This window comes from Natator depressus, chromosome 6 (genome assembly GCF_965152275.1).
Source record: "Natator depressus isolate rNatDep1 chromosome 6, rNatDep2.hap1, whole genome shotgun sequence".
NCBI lineage: Eukaryota > Metazoa > Chordata > Testudines > Cheloniidae > Natator > Natator depressus.
The window spans coordinates 6,732,913-6,755,830 of record NC_134239.1 but is presented as its reverse complement, the minus strand read 5'-3'; the positions used below and the strand labels follow the sequence as shown (position 1 = coordinate 6,755,830).

The window sequence follows — 22,918 nt, the reverse complement described above, 5'->3', positions numbered from 1 at the left end:
GGAAATGGTAAGTAGAGGCCCCAGGGCTCAGAGAAGGGCAAATATCAGGCTAGGGGCATCCAGCTGTATTCATAGATTTCTCCTAATGGCAAACTTCCTTCCTTCAGGTTCACAAAATATCAAACTTCCAGGCCAGGCTCAGTCCCACAGGCTCAAAGTTCATTACAATAGCCTTGCACAACAGCAGAGCTGAACTCTGTGAGGCCTGGTTAAAGAAGCTGTTGGTACATTTTCCTCCCTATACTTTTTGTCATTAGATCATGTAGGTAAAACAAAATAATAATCCCTTGAGAGCTAGATGGAAAGTACATGTACTTACAAGCTGCTTGCCTGTTGTTAGCGTGAGTGAGAGGGGCACAGACACCCCAGCATTAATGTCAACCGGATCTCTCTCCAAATGGATGACCAGAATCTGGGGTAGAGTTTCAAAACAGTAGCACTGAAAGAGACAGCAGTGCAGGACACTGTATCATTTTGGCCATGCTAAAATTCCCTATTGTAGGCAGACAAGAGTAATGAGATACACGTTTATAAAAACCTTTGCCTTCTGCTTGGGCTTGCCTTTTACATTTTAACAGCTCAGCCCAGCACTGAGCACAATAGAATGTTCTAAAAAGTCCTTGCTTACCTGTGTGCTTCTTTGGTTTCCACAGCATTGACAATAGTGTTGGCCATCCCCAGTATAGGGATGTTCTTCCTGCATATCAGCCAAAGCATGATCCTATGCAGAGAAGTATATTGAGATGTTATACGGCATTACTGTGACCAAAATAAAACAGTATGGATTCTATTTGACAAGGCAATAAAGGGACCTGCCTGAACTATAAGGGAAATTCTATGGACAGTCATTAGGGGGAAAGGTAATAGTTGGCTGTAATCCACCTTGCACTCCTCAGGTCCTGAACCCTAATGTCTGGGGGGAAAACATCCAACGCACACAGGGTGCCAATTTTATATAACTGGTTAAACTAAATAACTAAGTCAAAAGCGCAATACATATAAACTAATCAAATTAAAAGAAAGTGGGTTAATATGAAATCATCAAATTAATTTAGTAATCAGGTTGGTTAAACCACATCAAATAAACCAGCAATTCTTTATAAGCATCATCTAATAATTTGGGAAGGTGGCAGTTTTTTGTTTAAGTAACAGCCCCAAAATAACAGGACATTTTCAATCTCAATGCCAATTAATATGTTTATAGTCCAGCCAAATGGTTGGGAGGGTCAAGTCACGCCAAGAGCAATTTGAATGTGAATCACTTTGATAGCAATTCGGTAATCTTGCTCAAATAAGAGGCAGTTAAAGTGATAGATCATCTCTTGCTCCCACAATGGATTACGTGAGATATTCCAATGCAATTCAAGATAACACATAGCTGGTTACATTTATAATTCAAACTAGAATTTAGGTGAAATTAGCAATGTCAGGATTTTATATATTACTCCAAACCCATAAGATATATGTACACATGATCTTTCACACAGAGGGGTTATTTAACCTAGAGCTTTTTTAGATGTTCGAGGGGGGAGAAACGGTTACTTTACCATCCCGTAACTCTCATGCTTCAAGATGTGTTGCACATGTCCGTTACGCTGTAGGTGCGCACGTGTCTTGTGCGCTGCTGCCAGAGAGTTTTACCTAGCAGTATCCATAGGGGTGGCCCCACCCAACGCCGAGCTCCTTATGCTCCATAGCGAGGATATAAAGGGTGCCGTTGCCCCACTCATCCACAAGTTCCTTCGCCCTGGAAACTGATGGGAGACTCCAACACTTCTGTGAGGGAGGGTGGGTGGTCAGCATCTCCCGTTTACTACGGCCACAACTAACGAACCAGATGCATGATGTAAATAAAAGTGTTCAGACCCCCTGAGGTGCCTGGTATTTATGTTCCATTCTTTTGGCCACAGTGAAAGGGGTTTGCCAGATTGTTTTGGCCAGCTGCATGATGACCTCATTTATGGGCAGAGCCACTTTCCCTGCCATAGCAATTGGTTTGTGGGTATTCTTCTCCACTAGCTCCACCGGAGGGAGGCTGCCATTCTCCTGAGGAGCTCCTGATGCCCCTTAAAGTCATCCAGTACTGGGTAGGGTGCCCCACCCCTGGTACCTGATCCTTATCAGGAAGACTCATGCAGGAGGAGCTGCTCTTGCGGTACCAGGACAGCTTGCAGCTCCGGAACAGGCTGAGGTAAGTCCTGAGCTGAGGTCACTGCAAAGGCTGATCAGTGCCAACCGTGACAGGTCTCAGCACCAAAAGGAGAAGGCTCCTTCCTGGAAAATCTGTTTGCATGGAAAATTGGCAAAGGACATCTGGATTCTGGAAGCATCCCCCAGGGTATTCAGAAGGGCCCCTGAAAGGCTGGTATGGTACCAAGCCACAGGCGTGTCTGCCCCAAGCATCCCAATCCCTGGCTGAAGTCTTCTCAAATCCAAGCTGCTGATGAGAAAGGGACTGGGAGGAAGCTCTGGACTCTCAGTACCGACATAGCCCAGAGCCTACCTTGGAACTGGAGTATTCTAAGTGCCAGGATGGCACAGAACCAAGAGGGGACCATTGACTGAGATCTAGGCTTGCATTGAGGATGCAGCACTGGAGGAAGCATGGATGACTTCCTAGCTACTCATAACGTGTGGTGAGGAGGAGCCAGTACCAGTCCAGAAGACAAGGTAGGAGGCGGTACTGATCCTGAAGCTGGAGGTGCCAGATTAGAGTATTCTGGTGCCAATGGTTTGGGCAGCTGCACTAGGCCCAGAGGAGGGTCCTCGATCTGAAGCAAGGGTGATGGCAGTACTGACAGGCACAGCAAGGCCCTGGCTGCAGCATAGGGCTCTGGCGTAGTTGGAACAGACATGGGCTACTGACCTGGAGTAATCAGGGACAACTGCTGCATTGCAGGTGAAGAGGTAGACTGTCTCGACAGTCTCTGGGAGGGCACCAGAGACAACAGCTCAGATCTGTCTCTATGAGCCAGCACTGGGAACCGTGCTGTAGGGTACATTCTATTGTCTGTACCAGACCGATCTTCTGTAAAGGAGACCCACACTCCGGACTTTGAAGAACCTGATGCCAACTTCTTCTTATGTTTCAAGGCCAGGACTCTTCTGAAATCTTGGGCCTCGAAGAAGATAGTGCCAGTAAGGGGGATCTCCTCTGGCTCTGTCTATGGGCAAAGCTGGGGGAGCTCTTTGGGACCAACAGAGTGCCAACGCTGGCCTCCGGGTAGCCTCCATGTGGGTGTATTGGAGACACTCCTCCCTCAGTCTCTTTATCCTGGTCTTGAAACCAATACAATTGGAGCACATCTCTCTAACCCAAGCAGTTGAGACAGTGTGATAAGGGTCATTAACGGGCATAAGTTTTCTGCAGCCTGCACTAGGTCTGAACCCTGGTGATCCTGGCATAGGCCCCCCAACTGGGAAAATAAAAAACTAAAAAATTAAACAAAAAAACTGAACAAAAGGAAAAGCAAACAAACAAAATAAGATTTTAGAACATCAGGTGATGGGAAGAGCGCCATTATGCAAAAAGGTAAGTTTGTTCACAAGGAACACCAATGCTCCAACCACGGATGATAAGAAGGAACTGAAGGAGGGATGGGGTGTGTCATAAATATAAAGGGAAGGGTAAACCCCTTCAAAATCCCTCCTGGCCAGAGGAAAAATCCTCTCACCTGTAAAGGGTTAAGAAGCTAAAGGTAACCTCGCTGGCACCTGACCAAAATGACCAATGAGGAGACAAGATACTTTCAAAAGCTGGGAGGAGGGAGAAAAACAAAGGGTCTGGGTCTGTCTGTATGCTGCTTTTGCCGGGGACAGAACAGGAATGGAGTCTTAGAACTTTTAGTAAGTAATCTAGCTAGGTATGTGTTAGATTATGATTTCTTTAAATGGCTGAGAAAAGAACTGTGCTGAATAGAATGAATATTCCTGTCTGTGTGTCTTTTTTGTAACTTAAGGTTTTGCCTAGAGGGATTCTCTATGTTTTGAATCTAATTACCCTGTAAGGTATCTACCATCCTGATTTTACAGAGGTGATTCCTTTACTTCTATTAAAAGTCTTCTTGTAAGAAAACTGAATGCTTTTTCATTGTTCTAAGATCCAAGGGTTTGGGTATATGGTCACCTATGCAAATTGGTGAGGATTTTTACCAAACCTTCCCCAGGAAGTGGGGTGCAAGGGTTGGGAGGATTTTGGGGGGAAAGACATATCCAAACTACATTTCCCAGTAAACCCAGTTAAAGTTTGGTGGTGGCAGTGGAAATCCAAGGGCAAAAGGGTAAAATAGTTTGTACCTTGGGGAAGTTTTAACCTAAGCTGGTAAAAGTAAGCTTAGGAGGTTTTCATGCAGGTCCCCACATCTGTACCCTAGAGTTCAGAGTGGGGAAGGAACCTTGACAGGGTGGCTGTCCCTGCTTTCGAGCACAAGGAGCTCACTGGGTGGATGAGGCTGTCCCTAGAGGTACTGCTAGGGAAGCCACTCTGGCACTGGTGCATGAGATACATGCACCATACAGCATAGTGCACATATGCGAGCACTCAAAGAAGAACTGTTCTATAGGCACCATTCTCAGAGCAATGCTATAGTCATCTGCTGGAGTTTAAAATCAAAGTGCAAGAATTCTAAGGTGGTGGTATTCCCATATCAATAAAAGTTGGGGAAAGAAAACCAAAGCAAAAAGGTTAATACTCATGGCAGGTTTATAGCTGACACTCTTGTACTTTTTTCCTTCAGCTTCAGGAAGCTCGTATCCCGCTGAAAAGATGAGCTGTGTTTCGAGCTCAGACTTGCTGGCTGGCAAGTGGTGGGATACGCCCCCATCCCACTGACAGCAATGCAAATGAGTCAATGCACTCGGCAGCAGCCAGGCACACAAGCAGAGCATGCTTCACCAGGAGAAGGGGAGCTTACAAAAGTGAAGCTGATCGCAGAGCAGGAAGGACGTTTGCCCAAGAGCAGAGGCTGCTGGAGACTGCTAAGGAGCCCAGCAGCCAGGGGAGTCTAACAACCAGGGGAGCCCAGCCTGAGGCAGTGACTAGCCTTCCCTTTCTCCCCCTTATTTAGGGCACACAGACACTTCAGCCCTGAGAGGGGCTCTGGGTGGCTGCTCCCTGTCAGTGCCCTGTAACTAGACCTGATGAGCAGTGCAAGGGACTGGATGTAATTGGACTCAGAAAGGATTCTGGGAGAGAGCTCAACTCCCATGGGGAACAGTGAGATTGCCCAGGAGTGGGGCTCCCAGGGGGAGAAGGGATGGTGATTACTTTTCCTTGATTTTGAAGATGGCGGCCTGGCTGATACTCCTTGAGACTCCTCCTCGGGAGTTTTTTGGTAAATCACAATGGAACACTCGCTGTCTAAAGGCACCAGTATCATCCAGTGGTGTTTGACTGGGTCACCTTTATGCAAACATTTATGTGAGTCCTGACTAAAAAAACAATGAAAATGCAAAGCTAACAAAAAATTGAAATTTAAATCATAAGGAAAACCCCAATCACACATTCATTCATCCAAGCACATAGAGGAAGAATAGTTCCTTATTCTTCAGACAGATGCTTAACTTTTCTTTTGTATTTTGGTATTCAGCACCTCATATCTGAATAGTGACACAAAATATGTATGAAAGGTCAGAATTTAACTCTTTCAGAGCAAAGTCTTTTCCTCCTAAAAATGATGGTTTAGGAGTTCTTTTTTCATCAATACAGGTCTATATCTCATAATCTGAAGGTCAAGAGATTCAGAATTTGATCTGTTTTTTTCCTTATATAGAGAAGTTCACTGACTTTGCTAACAAAGGACTTTAGCCCAACACCCACAAAAACGTTTTGTGCAAAGAGCATTCATGTTTAGGAACATCCCTATTCAGGAACATACTTAGACATATATCTTCTATTAACTTCAATGGGACTTAAATATGTTTCAGTCCATGTCTACACTACCACTTACGTTGGCAAAACTTATGGTGCTCAGGGCTGTGAAACCCCTCCACCCCCAAGTGACATAAGTTTTGCCAGCATAAGCACTTGTGTGCACAGTGCTATGTTGGTGGGAGAGCTTCTCCTGCCGACACAGCTACCATCGCTCGTCGAGGCGGTTTTATTATGTCGATGGGAGAGCTCTCTCCCATCAGCATAGAGTGGCTACCCGAGCGATCTTACAGCGCTGCAGCAGGATTGGTACAGCTGTGCCGCTGTATGTTCGCTAGTGTCGACGAGGCTTAAGTGCCTTCCTATGTGGGAATGGACTTAAGTATGTACTGAAATGCTCTGCTGAGTTGGGATCCTAGAGCTGATGGTCACACAGGGGCTGTGGCAGTGGCTGGCCCAGAGAATCAAGGAGCTGTAACTGGCCTGAAGCCCTCTCCTGCCACTGACTTCTGGCAAAGAACCTAGTCCCATGGCTACATTTTTCTCCTCAAATGCATCATGCGACAATAACCTCAACTACCTTGACAAATATTTGATCTAATCAAAGTAACAGAGCAGAATTAAATAACCCTTGTTTAAATCATCCATGTTTGTAGGTAGATTTAGAGAACAGGATGGCCCTAATGCTGCAAAGACTTACACATGACTTTAGTGTTATCTATTTTAAGGACAGAAGGGCCTGTTAAAATAATCTAGTCTGACCTCCTGCATAACAAAGGCCAGAATATTTCCTGCAGTAGTTTCTGATTTCTGTTTGTGCTATAGCAGCAGTTCTCAAACTGTGGGTCAGTACCCCCAAAGTGGGTCGCAACCCTATTTTAATGGGGTCACCGGGGCTGGCGTTAGACTTGCTGGGGCTGGGCAGCAGGGCTCAGGCTTCGGCTTTGGCTCTGCGTGGCGGGGATCAGGTTACAGGTCCCCAACCCGGGGCTGAAGCCCTGGGGCTTTGGTTTTGGCCCTCCCACCTGGGACGGCGGGGCTTGGACAGGCTCAGGCTTCGGTCCCCAAAGTAATTTTTGTTGTCAGAAGGGGGTTGCGGTGCAATGAAGTTTGAGATCCCCTGTGGCTCTAGCATATTTTTTTAGAAAAGCATCCAATCTTGATGTACAGCCTTAAGTGATGGAGAATCTACCATGACCCTAGGCAAACTGTTGCAACGGTGAATTCCCCTAACTGTCAAAAATACAGAATTGTCTAACTTCAGCATTAATCCACTGGATCGTGTTATGCCCTTGTTCGCAGAGTAAAGAACAAATCTTCTCTCAAGGTAGGTACTTACAGACTGATCAAGTCGCCACTTAGCCTTCTCTTGGATAAAGCTAAAAAGATTGAACTTCTTAAGTCTTTCACTATATGGCAGTTTTTCCAGACCTCTAATTATTCCTGAAGCTTTTTTTCCAAACCCTTTACAATTTTTCAACATTTCTTTGGAAGTATGGACATCAGGGCATATTCCAGTAATGGAATTCACTAACCCCATAATAGAGTGGAGCAGAAGCTCGGTTAAAGGTCTGAGCATCTCTTACTGTTGAAGAGATACCTAACCTAAATCCTCTCCAATCTACATGCTTAATTGGATTTTCTTGAAATTTGTGGTGCCTCATGGAGATGGAGGATAGAGATAGTGGTCCAAATTTGGAACCATTTGAGCAACGAGTTTCCCCCTAAAATCATGTGTTTACAAAATCTCTTGTTTTTTCTAATGATTTTTGTGCACACCTGGGACTAACTATGTCTTTAATCTTCCCCAGGTTGATCTCAGACATTAGGGATTTAGCTCAGCAACTGTACAGCAGCCATTGTCCCTTAGGGATGTAATATTTCCCCAGCTATTCAGGATAAAAGTTTAGAACTCCAGCTTACTTTGAGTCTAACGGATGAGCCATGAGGGTATGTCTACACTGCAATTAGACACTTGTGGCTGGCATGGGCCCGCTATGGATTTCTATTTGCAGTGTAGACATACCCTGAATGTGCAGCAATATTAGAGCTCTGTTCAAGCTACAGGGATTGCAAGCAGGATGTTGGTACAGTAATGGGGTGGCTCTTACTGTGGCCATTGAACCCGAGCAATACCCAAGTCTGAGCCCATGGCAGCTTTCACAGAATGAGTGTTTGTGCACATTAGCTGTTCTCTGCCTGCATTCTGCAAGCGTTCCTCTTGGAATGTTTGCCCTGATTTAAGAGCTGGTATTTTAAAGTACTCTAAAATCCACATGCAGACTCTGATTTTAGAAGCCCTGTCACAGAAATTAGCATTAATTTTAAATGGGGAAGATGAAAGACTCTAGTAAGTAATGTAGGCATATTCCAATATTTGTGATTCTGTTCATAAGAAATTGTAAACCTGCAATATTGATTTACAATTCTGTATTAAAGCTTGCAAACCGTACCTTGCAAACCGCTCAATTGGCTTTGCTTTCTCTAAATTGATACTTTCTCACTTGTTATTAAGATTGACGCTTGTAAAACTAAACGGCTTAATTGACTCTGCTTTCTCTGTATTGGCGCTTTTCATTGATTGTAATTGAGATTGACGCTTATAAATGTAAACCAATCAATTAACGTTACTTTCTCAAATGGTTATGTTCAATTGGCTCTACTTTGCAAACAGATACTTTGTGATGGAGATTGACATGATTGTTAACTAACTTCACTTTATGTTCAATTGGCTCTACTTTGCAAACAGATACTTTGTGATGGAGATTGACATGCTTGTTAACTAACTTCACTTTATGTTCAATTGGCTCCACTTTGCAAACGGATACTTTGTGATGGAGATTGACATGCTTGTTTGTAACACCCATGAAGAACCGCGAATTGGAGCGGCACTCATAGAAATGTCACATAGAGACCCCCCACCCTCTATAGTTTGGATCAGGAATGTTAAAAAACTGGGAGTCTCAAATAAATAACACCTTTGTATAATAGAAGAAAGGCAATACCGAAGGAATGTTAAAAGACAGGGAGTCTCAAATAAAATAACAATACTCGGTGAAATGAGAAATACGTTTTTTTATTAAAGTAAGGAATGTATGTGAATGAATGGTGGGTTTTGAATAATCAGGGAAGTGCCAGCCTAGGAATTTAACATCGATTGGCCGAAGAAGACGCCAGGTGGAGACAACCAGAGAACCCCACCGGAGGGCAGACTGGGATCCACCCGACCAATTCAAAGGATGAAGAAAGCTGATGAGCACCTGACAGCCGTCCTGGAGCAGTCATGACTAACAATATGACAAAGCAAATTCCATGGACTGGCATAGGAAGAAATTCCTATAAAAATGGATACTAAGGACTGAGAACTTTGAGTCTCCAGTTCTGCCACTACCCTTCAGGAGCATCGGATGCGCATCTGACACGGACTCGGCTCCACTCTCGTGTACAGGTTACCTGGCCAGTACCCTGTCACGAGCAACCTCTAGGCTGGTAACTATAAACCCCTATGCAGAACTGGTATGAATGAATGAATGAATGAATGAATGAATATATATATATATATATATAGTTAAGCAAGGAATAAGTAACGATAGGACAGTGTGAGTTTTATATTTCTTTATTATATTTACAATAAATGTGGCATTTTGCCTTTCCCCTCTAATAAGATCCTGCTGGTTTTTATTTTTTATTGGTACAACATTTTGGTGTAACATTTTGGTGGAGAATTGCGAAAGGGGGAATATTGGTAAAAAAACCTCAGTTATTGTAAATATTGGTGTGCACACCGCCAGCTCTAGTGAGCTAGGCATTTCTATTAGGTTAACCAGACCTGCTGGCCTCCGAGAAGGTAGCAGGGGACCTGCTGGCCTCCGAGAAGGTAGCAGGAAAAACAGATTAAACCAGACCTGCTGGCCTCCGAGAAGGTAGCAGGGGACCTGTTGGCCTCCGAGAAGGTAACAGGAAAAACAGATTAAACCAGACCTGCTGGCCTCCGAGAAGGTAGCAGGGGACCTGCTGGCCTCCGAGAAGGTAGCAGGAAAAACAGATTAAACCAGACCTGCTGGCCTCCGAGAAGGTAGCAGGGGACCTGCTGGCCTCCGAGAAGGTAGCAGGAAAAACAGATTAAACCAGACCTGCTGGCCTCCGAGAAGGTAGCAGGGAGAAACAGGTTAACCGGACCTGCTGGCCTCCGAGAAGGTAGCAGGGAGAAACAGGTTAACCAGACCTGCTGGCCTCCGAGAAGGTAGCAGGGAAGAAAAAGCATAGATTAAGCACTGAATAAAATCAGGAGTGATAGAAAAATTAAAAATTTGTTAGAATGTTAAAGAAAAAACAGGGTAAAGCAGGTATGGAGGGAGGAATGAAACCGGAGGGAGCTCCAGCCTCCGCTTTCATTAGAGAAATTACACCTTTCAAACAAGTCCTCCAAAGATATGGACATAATCCATGGACTGAACAAGTCCTTGTAGATGTCTGTACTATATCAGACCTAGAGGATAGATTGGCTCAATACATCCTCATGTACAAACCTTCTAGTGCTGCCAAACGAGACGCAGCAGCTATTTGGCTATTATGGGAGGCATGTAATAACAGTTACCTCCGCCTAACTACCTGTAAAGAAAATAAAATTTCTCTGCAGGAAAAACTAACCCAATTGGAAAAAGGGATAGAGAATTGGAAAGTGGTGGCAATAAACTCACAAAGCCAGATGGAAATAATAAAAGAGGCACTGCAGGAATACAAAAGTAAAGAGAGATTCCTGACAGAGCAAACTACCGCATTTAAACAAATAGAAAAAGAAAACCAAGCCCTAATTAAAGAGAATCAGGTCCTACAAGGGATGGTTAAAAAGCTAACATTAGAACAAGGCAGAACCCCGGTAAACCACAGTCGTTGTGAATCTATCATCAAACAGCTTAAATTGAAATTGGGCTTTGCCACCCGTCAAATTGCGGCTGTTAGCTCAGGAGAATGGGACCCTGCCGACCTTAATCTAAAATCAGATTGCGGGGGGGAAGCCTGGGATCACTGGGATCCCCAAGGAATTTGGGAGAAAGATATTTTGGACGACCTAAAGGAAAGTCCTTCAGCCTCAGTGGCTGCTTTAGAACGGCGCACCATTACTACCCCCAGGGCGGACGCTGAGGGAGGGGGTAATGAACAAATCACAACTATCCCGGTGTCAGCAGCAGACCTAAAAGCAATGGCGGACCACCTAGGTACACTAAATAGGGAATCCTTTTCCCGGTGGTGTACCGATGCCTTCCTATTAGCCGGGAGGGAGAGATTAACCACTACAGAGATCTACCGGCTTATGGGGATATGCGCAGCTCCAGAAATAAGAGCCACACTGGACCGCATTAGGGTAGAAGAAGCTACCAATGAATTATCCCTAATGGCGATTTTCGGGGAACAAATAGGCAGGAGAAATTTTATAGCCCAAGCTGTGGCTTCAGCCCAGGGTCCCAATGAAGACCCAGAAAACTATCTTACTCGATGGGCATTAATGCAGGTGATGGCCGGTCTAGTAACCGTGGCTGGCATTGCCAATTTATATACCTTACCATTCCCCATCTCCTCCCTGAGAGATTGTGCTGCGTCACTACTACCATATTATTCAGGGAAACTGGCTGTTTGGCAGGATGGCCATCCTGCTACTTTAGAAGAATTAAGGGGGATGGTGCAGCAAATTACCACACATGCAGGACCAAAACCTAACATAAAAAAAGAAAGAGTGGCATATGTAGCTGCCATGGAGCCAACAGTCACCTATTCAAATGAAAGTGGGGAAAAGGGAATTTTAGCACCCCGTGGAGGTTCCTGGAGAGGGAGGTCTCGAGGACGGGGAAATTATCATGCAGGAGGGAGGTTATATCCAGAAACACACAGAGCTCGAATAACTGAGGAGAATAGACCATCTCAGGGATGCCCCGATAAGCTCGATCCAGATATGCGTCGAATGATGTGGAGATTGTTAATGCAGCTGGGAGGGGATCGGGAAAAATGGGACAAGGCTCCTATGGCTGATATCATGAGGGAAATCCTAAGACTGCAAAGCCAGCAGAGGAGGGTATCTGGGGTAACCACCCCAAGCGCTCCTCCGATGGATTTGCCTCCTCCCCCTGCAGAGGATCAAGAATACTTCTAGGGAAGCCCGCTGAGTGTAGAATCCCCACCTGGTATAGGAGCACAGCAGTGGAGATTCATAGGAAAGTTAACATGGGATCCAGGAGGAAGACCCCACATATACATTCAGCAGGGAGACCAAGCTCCTACCCTAGCCCTAATTGATACCGGAGCCTCAGTCTCCTTAATTAAGACAACCCCCCACAATGGCAGGAAGGGGCAGGAGGTAATCCTGCAGTCATTTCAGGGGAAACCCAGTATGGGACAAGAATGGACACAAGTCCCTTTCACAGTACAAGGTTTCCCGTCCTCAGTGCAATGCTATAGCACAACTGGGAACTTAATTCAAACAAAATACATGACTAACGATGTAATTCTAGGAACGGACTGGTTGTTTAAAAACAATATCCTAATCGATTTACCCCGGAGTGCCCTGTGGAGGCTGGAAGCTCTCCCCCCTTTTTTATCAAAAGAGAGCCAAAACAACGTGGTTTCCAAAAGAGGAGACCGATCAATTGCAGCCCTCACTGCCCAACAGAAAGAGGAGTGGCGTGCAAAGTTTCCCGTGGTCTGGACCCAGAAGAAAACAGATTGTGGTAAAATCAATGCTTGTGTCAAAATTATAGGGGAACTAATACCGCCCCAGAAACAATACAGGTACCCCAAAGAAGCTGAAGCACAATTGATCCAGATCATCAAGGACCTGGAAGAACAGGGGGTTATTAGGAAAACTAACTCTCCCTTTAACTCCCCTGTGTGGCCAGTCATAAAGGCAGACGGACAGTCCTGGCGACTAACTATTGACTACAGAAGGATCAACAAAGGAAGCATACCCATGGCTCCCATTGTGGCAGATATGACACAAGTTATCCAAAAAGTACAAGCCACCTCCAGGTACTTTTCAGTTATAGATCTGGCTAACTGTTTCTTTGCAATACCCTTACACCCTGATTCACAGGACCGGTTTGCCTTCACCATAAGGGATCAGCAATACACATTTCAACGCTTACCCCAAGGATTCCAAGACTCTCCAGCTATTGCCCACAGACATGTGGTAGATATGCTGGATCAATTAAGTCCAGCAGATCGACTACTCGTTTTTTCCTATGTGGATGATATTTTGGTTTTCGGGGAGCTCGAGACGCAGGTACAAAGGCTTACAGAGGATGTCCTCACACTGATCCAGGACACCGGATTCAAGGTAAGCCTGGAAAAAGCACAATTGGTGCAAACCCAGGTCAGTTACCTAGGGATTATCATTGGTCAAGAGGGAAGGCAGGTAGATCAAAGGAAGGTGAGGGCATTAATTGAAATGCCAGCTCCTACCGATGTACACTCCTTAAGGGTTTTGCTAGGGGGATTCAACTTTTTACGGCCCCATATCTATAAATATGCAGAGATCACCCTTCCTTTATGGAAATTACTTAAGAAAAAGACACATTGGGAATGGGGTCCAGACCAGGATACGGCTTTAAACACCTTAAAACAAAAAGCCCTAACCGCCCCTGCTTTGCGCTTCCCGGATGAATCAAAACCATTTGTCATCCGGTTAGCAGCTAATGAAGTGGCCATGGCAGCCACCCTCTTACAACAAAGTGAGAACCAGAAATTGGTACCCGTAGCATACGAATCTAAGAAATTGCAGGGAGCGGAATTAAATTTTGACACTTGCGAACGGGAGTGCCTGACAGCAGTATGGGCTGTTCAATCCTTTGAGCCGCTTACGGGCAGTGCCCCAATTACAATACAGAGCACACATACACCTCTGAAATACATCCTGTCTGGAAAGTTGATAGGAGGCAGGGTATCTAATACCAGGATGGCGCAATGGACCCTAACCCTGGTAAACAGAGGAGTCCGGGCTGACACAGTGGCTAAACCTGACATGCTGACTCATGCTCTTATCGAAAGGGGGACTAAGCATGAATGTCCGCTAGTTACACTAGAACAGAGAATCATGCAAGCCCAAGCGCCCCCCCTTGAAGAACTAGATACAGTGGGTCGGGAAAGACACATTTGGTTCACCGATGGCAGTTCCATGGTGATCCATGGCAAAAAGAGAATCAGATATGCAGCCATAAATTTAGAAGAAGAGGTGTTAACAGGATATTTAGATCACGGCTCGGCACAACATGCCGAACTCCATGCAATATATCAAGTTTTAAAACAGTATGCAGCAGACAAATGCCCCAAAACTGTATACATCTATGCTGACAGCAACTATTGCGTGAATGGAGTGCAATATTGGATGTTTGATTGGCAAAAGAATGGCTGGAAAGCCGCGGATGGTAAAGAAATAGCGTACATAGAGGAATGGAAATGGATTTATGCCTGGGTTACCTCTCATCCCGATCAGTTAAAAATCAAACATGTAAAGGCACATGGGAAAGGCTCAGCAGCTGAAACCATCTGGAATAACCGTGCCGATGCTATAGCCAGAGACTATGAAGGGATAGCAGCAGTAACCCGAAGGCAGGAACAGAAGGTATTAGGATCAGTCCACGTCCCAGGAAGAATTGAAAGGCAGGAACTGGTGAATATAGCTCACCAATTCATGCACGAAGGAGTGGAGGGGACGTTGGGAAGGTTGAAGCAAGTGGCAGAATGGAGGGGGATGAGAGATGATGTAGAAACATGGGTCAGGAACTGTGTTCAGTGCGCCAGAGATAAAGCCCGACCCCCATACCAGCCTCAACTGCTACATCAAAGAAGGCTGGGTCCCTGGCATAGGATCCAAATAGATTTCATTGACAAATTACCACGAAGTAAAGAAGGATTCCGGTACTTGCTAGTAATCATAGATTCGTTCTCAGGATGGGTGGAAGCTTTCCCTACTAGGGACAATAGCGCTCGTACCGCGGCTAAGAAACTATTCTCTGAAGTAGTTTGCAGATATGGGACTCCCGAGATTATTGATTCAGACAACGGAGGATCATTTGTGGGAAACATATTTACCCTAATGCTTAAAGCTTTGGGGGTGTCACACAAACTTCATGTTCCATACAGACCCCAGTCCTCGGGACAAGTGGAACGAATGAACCGCACTATTAAAGAAGCTCTCAGGAAAGTTGTGGACCGCACCGGTAAAGACTGGCCTGAGAAGCTTCCACTAATACTGGCAGCTATCCGCAGCAGCAACAGGCTGAGAACTAAAATACAGCCTTACCAAATCCTCTTCGGGCAGGCAATGAGGCTGGTCATTAACCCTGAGCAAACATCAGATACGGAGATAAACAATCCGCTCGGAGCTCATGAGCACTGGCAGTGGCTAAAGCAGCTGCAGGAAGATAAAGCCACCTTACAGCATAGGGTGAGTCAAGCCATTGAGCTCATGAATACAAGAATGGAAAACAAAAAACCCGGGGACTCACTGTTATGGGAGCCAGGGGATCAGGTAATGTACTTAAGGCTGGGCAAAAGGGATCACACATTAGAGTCGAAGTGGACTGGACCCTACTCCATAGTTGATCGCCTCAGCCCTCTCATTTATCGCATAGACAAGAATGGGAAATTAAAATGGGTTCACGTTTCACAACTCAAGCTGTTCTCATGACTTAATCCTCTCACACTGTAATTGTATTTTCAGACACAACACCCTGATAACAGTTGTGAACCAGGACCTGCAGACGTGGTACGTTTATTTTCATTCCTGCAGGCACCAAAGACTGCTGCTTAAAACCGCCAGCTCTGATCCTTATCAGAAGGGCAAAACAATGCCTCCAACGAGATGGAAATCAGAGCTGCCACAGAGGCGGCAGCCCCCGTTCTGGATCAAAGCGTTAACCCTACTTACAGTGGTGAGCACACGACACTCAGGCGCTTTCATGACCATCAATAACAATGATATCCATGCTCCGGGATACATGGGACAAGGTAAATCAATTCTCACTGCCTTACTAATACATGCACAAGCCAACAACACACCATGGCTTCCACCACAAGAGACAGACATTCACTTAAGATGGGTTGATCTAAAAACTAATCTCACATTAACAACTTTAGGGGAAACACATGTATATATTGGAGAAGGGGAACTGGGGCTACAAGTAAATATCTCAGTCGCCGCAGGAAGGAAAAAACATTGGATGGTGGGGGTACGGACGGCAGGATATGTGGGAGATACCACCATACTTTCAGACTACCCCTCGCTCCCTTATATATGGGAGGGCTTTATAAAATCCGGGGACCTTGTAACCGTAATTGTAGTCTACTGCCCAAGTCACACACATGCAATGACATTCCCAGATGGGTGTGAATGGACTTGGGAAAAAGAGTATGTGTTTATAAGAAACACCCCGGTACAAATGGCAAAACCAGCGTTATTTAAAACTCAGACTACCCCGGTAAAAGCCTTGGTGAGCCCCCTGCTGGTTAAAGTAAGAATTGACATGGATTGGACACGACTAAATGTATCAAAAGTAGAGCCCAAGTGTATGCCTTTTTCTCTCCCCATACTAATAGCCTGGCTAAAGACACATAAGCTGTCCCCTCCAGATACCCCTCACCCCAGAACTAAAAGAGACATTATGGATACCATGCTAGGCGGGTTCGGAGCAGGAGCAGGACTTGCCAACTCAGTAGATTTGGAAACTATTAAAAACAAATTAAACTCCCTGGCTCAACTACAGGACAACCTGATACAAAAACAAGTACATGCCAATGTAGACTTGGTCCAAATTGGTCTGGGCAACTTAAAGGCGCAGTGGAATCTCTGGCAATGGCTCAATACTACTACATGGCTTATGCACAAGAAAAGTTTAGATATAGGAAACCACACGGCCATAGCCATGGGATGCACTGAAATGCAGATACTTGCCCTAGCCACGCTGGAACATGAAATGTTCTGGGTCATATCGGGAAATATTAAGGTTTTGATGCATTTGGTAAAACAAAGAAAGAGATCTTTATTTGACACTTATCAATATGACTGGATGCAGTACGTTTCCAGTAGCGTAAAACCAGACTTGTTAATAGGGGAAATTGTTGTCAAAATTGCACACCAACGGTCCCTGGAGGCAAAGGTATGGAAAGTTAGCCCACTTCCCATATTACACATGGGATCCTTCTGGCTACCCCAAACCTCGAGCCAATGGGCTGGGGAGGGAGGGAAGCTATTGGACACTAGAGGTTGTACCGAATGGACTCCTCAACAGTGGGTGTGCCTCACCTTGCCTGTGGCTCCAGAACCTTGTAGTAAAGATACATCACTAGGATCATGTATATGGGACGAATTGGACAATGAGACCAAAGTATTGTATAATGGACAATGTGTGTGTATTAATTCTTGGGAGGAAGTATTCTGGGAAGACGGGAGTGTTAGCAGTCCTCCAGTAGATGAATGTAAGTGCAATGTAAGTGCTATATTCACTAAAAGCCACACATACTATTTACCACAGCCAAAAAAGTCTCAGCTAACATTAAATGCAGAGTTGGCTGAATTCTCCATTGACCTTGGAATTCAATGGCACGACCTTACTGATAGTCTAATAAGAAGTAAAGAAGTGACACATTTTCTAGAACAAACAAATGATCAGGTGGGAAATCGAACTATTCATATTATACATACCAATGGGGACATGTTAAGAATTGCCACAGCAGAAAAACAAATAACAACTTATCACTGGTATGATATATTCTCTGGATGGTCCCCAACCACCACTGGTATCCTATCAGTAATGCTACATCCCTTGATAATAGTTTTATTATTAAATTGTATCTGCATAATCGGAATGTGTGGTATGGGTTTTTGGATAAAAAGAATGTACACTCGATTAGAATCGCAGAGTCAAATAGCCTCACAGTACCTCCTCTTGAACAGGCTACATAATAGGTGACACTGACGATTATCTGTATATCTTAGTGTCAAAAGGGGGATTATGTAGGCATATTCCAATATTTGTGATTCTGTTCATAAGAAATTGTAAACCTGCAATATTGATTTACAATTCTGTATTAAAGCTTGCAAACCGTACCTTGCAAACCGCTCAATTGGCTTTGCTTTCTCTAAATTGATACTTTCTCACTTGTTATTAAGATTGACGCTTGTAAAACTAAACGGCTTAATTGACTCTGCTTTCTCTGTATTGGCGCTTTTCATTGATTGTAATTGAGATTGACGCTTATAAATGTAAACCAATCAATTAACGTTACTTTCTCAAATGGTTATGTTCAATTGGCTCTACTTTGCAAACAGATACTTTGTGATGGAGATTGACATGATTGTTAACTAACTTCACTTTATGTTCAATTGGCTCTACTTTGCAAACAGATACTTTGTGATGGAGATTGACATGCTTGTTAACTAACTTCACTTTATGTTCAATTGGCTCCACTTTGCAAACGGATACTTTGTGATGGAGATTGACATGCTTGTTTGTAACACCCATGAAGAACCGCGAATTGGAGCGGCACTCATAGAAATGTCACATAGAGACCCCCCACCCTCTATAGTTTGGATCAGGAATGTTAAAAAACTGGGAGTCTCAAATAAATAACACCTTTGTATAATAGAAGAAAGGCAATACCGAAGGAATGTTAAAAGACAGGGAGTCTCAAATAAAATAACAATACTCGGTGAAATGAGAAATACGTTTTTTTATTAAAGTAAGGAATGTATGTGAATGAATGGTGGGTTTTGAATAATCAGGGAAGTGCCAGCCTAGGAATTTAACATCGATTGGCCGAAGAAGACGCCAGGTGGAGACAACCAGAGAACCCCACCGGAGGGCAGACTGGGATCCACCCGACCAATTCAAAGGATGAAGAAAGCTGATGAGCACCTGACAGCCGTCCTGGAGCAGTCATGACTAACAATATGACAAAGCAAATTCCATGGACTGGCATAGGAAGAAATTCCTATAAAAATGGATACTAAGGACTGAGAACTTTGAGTCTCCAGTTCTGCCACTACCCTTCAGGAGCATCGGATGCGCATCTGACACGGACTCGGCTCCACTCTCGTGTACAGGTTACCTGGCCAGTACCCTGTCACGAGCAACCTCTAGGCTGGTAACTATAAACCCCTATGCAGAACTGGTATGAATGAATGAATGAATGAATGAATGAATATATATATATATATATATAGTTAAGCAAGGAATAAGTAACGATAGGACAGTGTGAGTTTTATATTTCTTTATTATATTTACAATAAATGTGGCATTTTGCCTTTCCCCTCTAATAAGATCCTGCTGGTTTTTATTTTTTATTGGTACAACATTTTGGTGTAACAGTAATGTAATGTAATCATGGCAATGTGGTCATGATTCAGGCTCCGCATCCATTTCCTGAACAATGGGACTGAGCACAATCAAAGAAAAACAAATTGCTGGGTCATTCAGCCAACTGATACACAGCTCCTCTACCAGGAGCTACCAGGAACAGTTAACATAAGAACATAAGAATGGCTGTACTGGGTCAGACCAAAGGTCCATCCAGCCCAGTATCCTGTCTACAGACAGTGGCCAATGCCAGGTGCCCTGGAGTGAGTGAACCTAACAGGTAATGATCAAGTGATCTCTCTCCTGCCATCCATCTCCACCCTCTGACAAACAGAGGCTAGGGACACGTGGGTTTCCAAAAGCGTAGCTCTTCTATGATCACTTGCTGAATAAGGGATCGTTCTCAAAGGGACCTTTGCTCTCTGGGGGCTCAGAATCACTAAGAGCAAAGCCACATGGTGTGTGTGGAGGGAATTGGGCACCTTTCCTTCCAGTGTTATACTTGGAGGGGAAGTGAAGCCATCTATGTTCTTTCCCACTCCCCTGCAAGAACCCACCACTGCCCAACAATTCCTCCCCTGGCTGCTCCAACAGGCCAAGGCAGGAGGCTCAGGAGATCCCCTTCCCTGCACTGAGCCCTGTTTGGGGGAAGGAACCCAGAACTCTCCTCCTTTCCCAGGCTGCCTCCAGCAGTGGGCTCCAGGCTCACCCTTCTCCTCAGTGCTGCTGCTCCTATGGAAGAAGAGGTCAGAGCAGTGCATGAGAGTGGGGGGGAGGGAATGAGGGTGTCATAACTGTGCAGTGGAGGAAGTAGGAGGGCTTCAGCTGAGACAAACCATACCCACTATTTCTATCCCCCACTTCAAAATGTGCCCCCAGATGACTCCGTCTAAGTTTCTGCGTTATCTGCCCAGTTCCGCAACCCGTGGGGTCCCTGTCAATGCCCGCTCTTCTGTGGGAAGGAGGGTTGGTAAGGGAGGACTGTCCTCAGAAGGGCAAAGGGGAAGAGTGGTAATGCTTAGCAGGTCTGGGGCAGTTTGTGTGGTGTAAACTCAACACCTGAGTGTTGGCAGCATCTGTTCACTACAATTGACCTAAACCTTAGCAAAGCGAAGGTGTTAGACTGTCTCCTACAAGGCTCTTGTATTCTGTTCCCTGAGTGTTCAGTAACATCTGCAAGGGGAAAGGGCTAATCTGTGTGTCATTGACATGTTTGGGCATCACCCAAACAGGGCAGAGTTAAGTGTGCTTTGTGGGGGTGGCTGGTAACTTAACTCTCCATTTTATGGTCTTCAGAAGTTTGAGTGTAGCTGAACTCAATGTTCTGGAAGGGCACAAGGACAACTGGCAACCTTCATGGCACATTAACAAAGTTTTGAGGCAGCTAGTATAGAGGTAATACCACCTTCCTACTTCTGGGTGAGATTCCCCTGCTCACACATCTAGCAAGTAAATTAGCCATTTTAGCAACATCCCACTGGGGGCTTATGTTCAACTGGTTATCCACCAAGTCCTTTTCAGAGTCACACCTTTTCAGGATACAGTTCCTCCATCCAGTAAATGTGACCTACATTCTTTGTCCTTAAATATATGATCTTACATTTGACTGTATTAAAAGACACGTTGTTCAAATTAGTCCAGTTTACCAAGAGATCCAGATTGCTCCATGCAACTGACCTTCCTTATTATTTATCACTCTACCAAATTTTGTGTCATCGGCAGATTTAAGCAGTAATGCTTTTATATTTTCTTCTACATCGTTGATAAAGATATTGATTACATTGGGGCCTCACTAGAAACACGCCTATTATATTAAAATTAAGAAAGAGAATTAAAGCAGAAACCATCTTCAATTTTTTAAAATAAATGAACAGTTGAGATCAGCAAATTCCCAGAAGTGCATTAGACCCAATTTGTGGGGAAATTTGGAAATGGACAAAACCAAGGTGGTTATGCAGAGCTGAATGCAAAAGTTAGCATGCACCCACACTTAATTTTCTTTGGAATCCCCCAATTCATGGGGAGATTTGGATATAAAGTTCCAGCATTCAGGGTACTTCCAGGAACCTCCCTCCCCCTTAATATATATGGAAAGAAGCTTGAAGACTTCCTATTTAAGGTTTAACTTTAGCCAGCAGATCTGCCTTTGTAGCTTACCCAGAATTCCTAACAAATACCAGGATATTTTCCTTACCACAGAATAAAGCGCACAATTAGAATTTTGTTTCTGAACTGAGACACAAATACTCAGATCGGATTTCTTCAGCATCTTCTGATGGTGGCATCCATGGCAAGTGATGCGGTGGACCATTTTCACCTGGTATAGCTAGTAAAAGAATGACGAGTTATAAGTGTTTCTGCCCATCCAGAGAGATTCAGTCCTAAAGGTAATGCACAGAAATGCCTTTTATCTGGGTGGTGGTGGTGTTTCAATCTTCATCTTCCCAGAAAACCTCCCCAGTAACAATCAAAGTGGTTTCTGACTTATATTGCCTTTTGAGAGCAGAGCCAGCCCTATCTGCTAGAAATAAGGACCACCACACGTCTAAGAGCACAGGGATTTCCCAGTCTGTCTTACACTGGAAGCTTGAAACCCACAAGGGAGTCTCCTGGGGAGATGGGATCTTTACACAAATGATCATTGCTTTCTTCTGCTCTAAAACAGTGGTTCCCAAACTGTTACAGGGGGTTCTTGGGGAAAAATTCCCTAATGGTGGACAGAGCTGTCCATAGGGATCCAGGACAGCATGGGGCCAGCAGCCAGGAGCCTTGGGGACTTCCAAGAGCTAAGCAGATCAAAGCAAGCATATCTATCACACTGAGGAGATTTAAACTTCAAGACTCCTTATATGAAATAGAAAGAGGTGGATATTTTTTGCTGCTTTTAATATTAAATAGGCAGCTAGTATTGTTTTAAAAATTATTATGAACAACAAGTTTAAACTTTGTAGTAACGTGCATTGTTTGCCTGGACTGCTCAAGACCTTACTGCTTGTGTAGGAGGAATTCTTTGAGTTGGCTTCTTAAATACCTTCATGCTGTTTCACATCTGATACTCCTTGATGAAACATAAGAGCCTTGTCTTATAACAGATTATTCAAAGAGATACAAGCTATGAAAGTGAGATCTTGGAAGAGTGTTGCTGTTTTCATAATGTAATAAAAATACTGTAATGATAAATAATAATTAATAATAAATAGTGTGAAATAAGCATGTCATAAAAACAAATTTTATATTTCCAAGATCACTGCTTTTATAATTTATACTCAGGTAAAGGAGAAAATCCCTGGAAATATTCATTTTTAGGAGGAGGTTCACGAGACTTGACATTTTAGTGAAAGGGGTTCACAGGTTGTTAAAGTTTGGGAACCACTGCTCTAAAATAAAGCCTCACATTTACACTTGCAGAGAAGATGAGTTACCTGCTGAATATTTTTTTTGTCCTCAGTGATTTTATTCATCAGAAGCTGGAAACATTCCTTCACATTTAGCTGCTGGCGCACTGTACACACACAAATCAGAATGATCAACACGTAACTGTGGTGGCTGGTTCCTCTGTTCTGTGGTGGCTGAGAAGAGCTGCTAGCCCTTGGGGCAGCGTCTTCTGCCCATTTCCATTTCTCCTGGGCTATTTTGGAGGAGCCTCTTTGTTAAGAGGGCAGAACTCGCATGCACAGTCAGAAAACGGGGCTGGATGGAACCC

General features: G+C 44.4%; 1 long non-coding RNA gene across 1 annotated transcript; it reads right to left on the bottom strand.

The window, feature by feature from the left end:
• Positions 1-328: 328 nt before the first annotated feature.
• On the bottom strand, positions 329-21,518 carry LOC141989891 (uncharacterized). The gene is made up of 3 exons (XR_012640029.1): positions 21,410-21,518; positions 629-721; positions 329-439 (listed from the first exon to the last, which is right to left on the bottom strand). It is a non-coding gene; the product is annotated as an uncharacterized LOC141989891 (long non-coding RNA).
• Between the last annotated feature and the right edge of the window lie 1,400 nt (positions 21,519-22,918).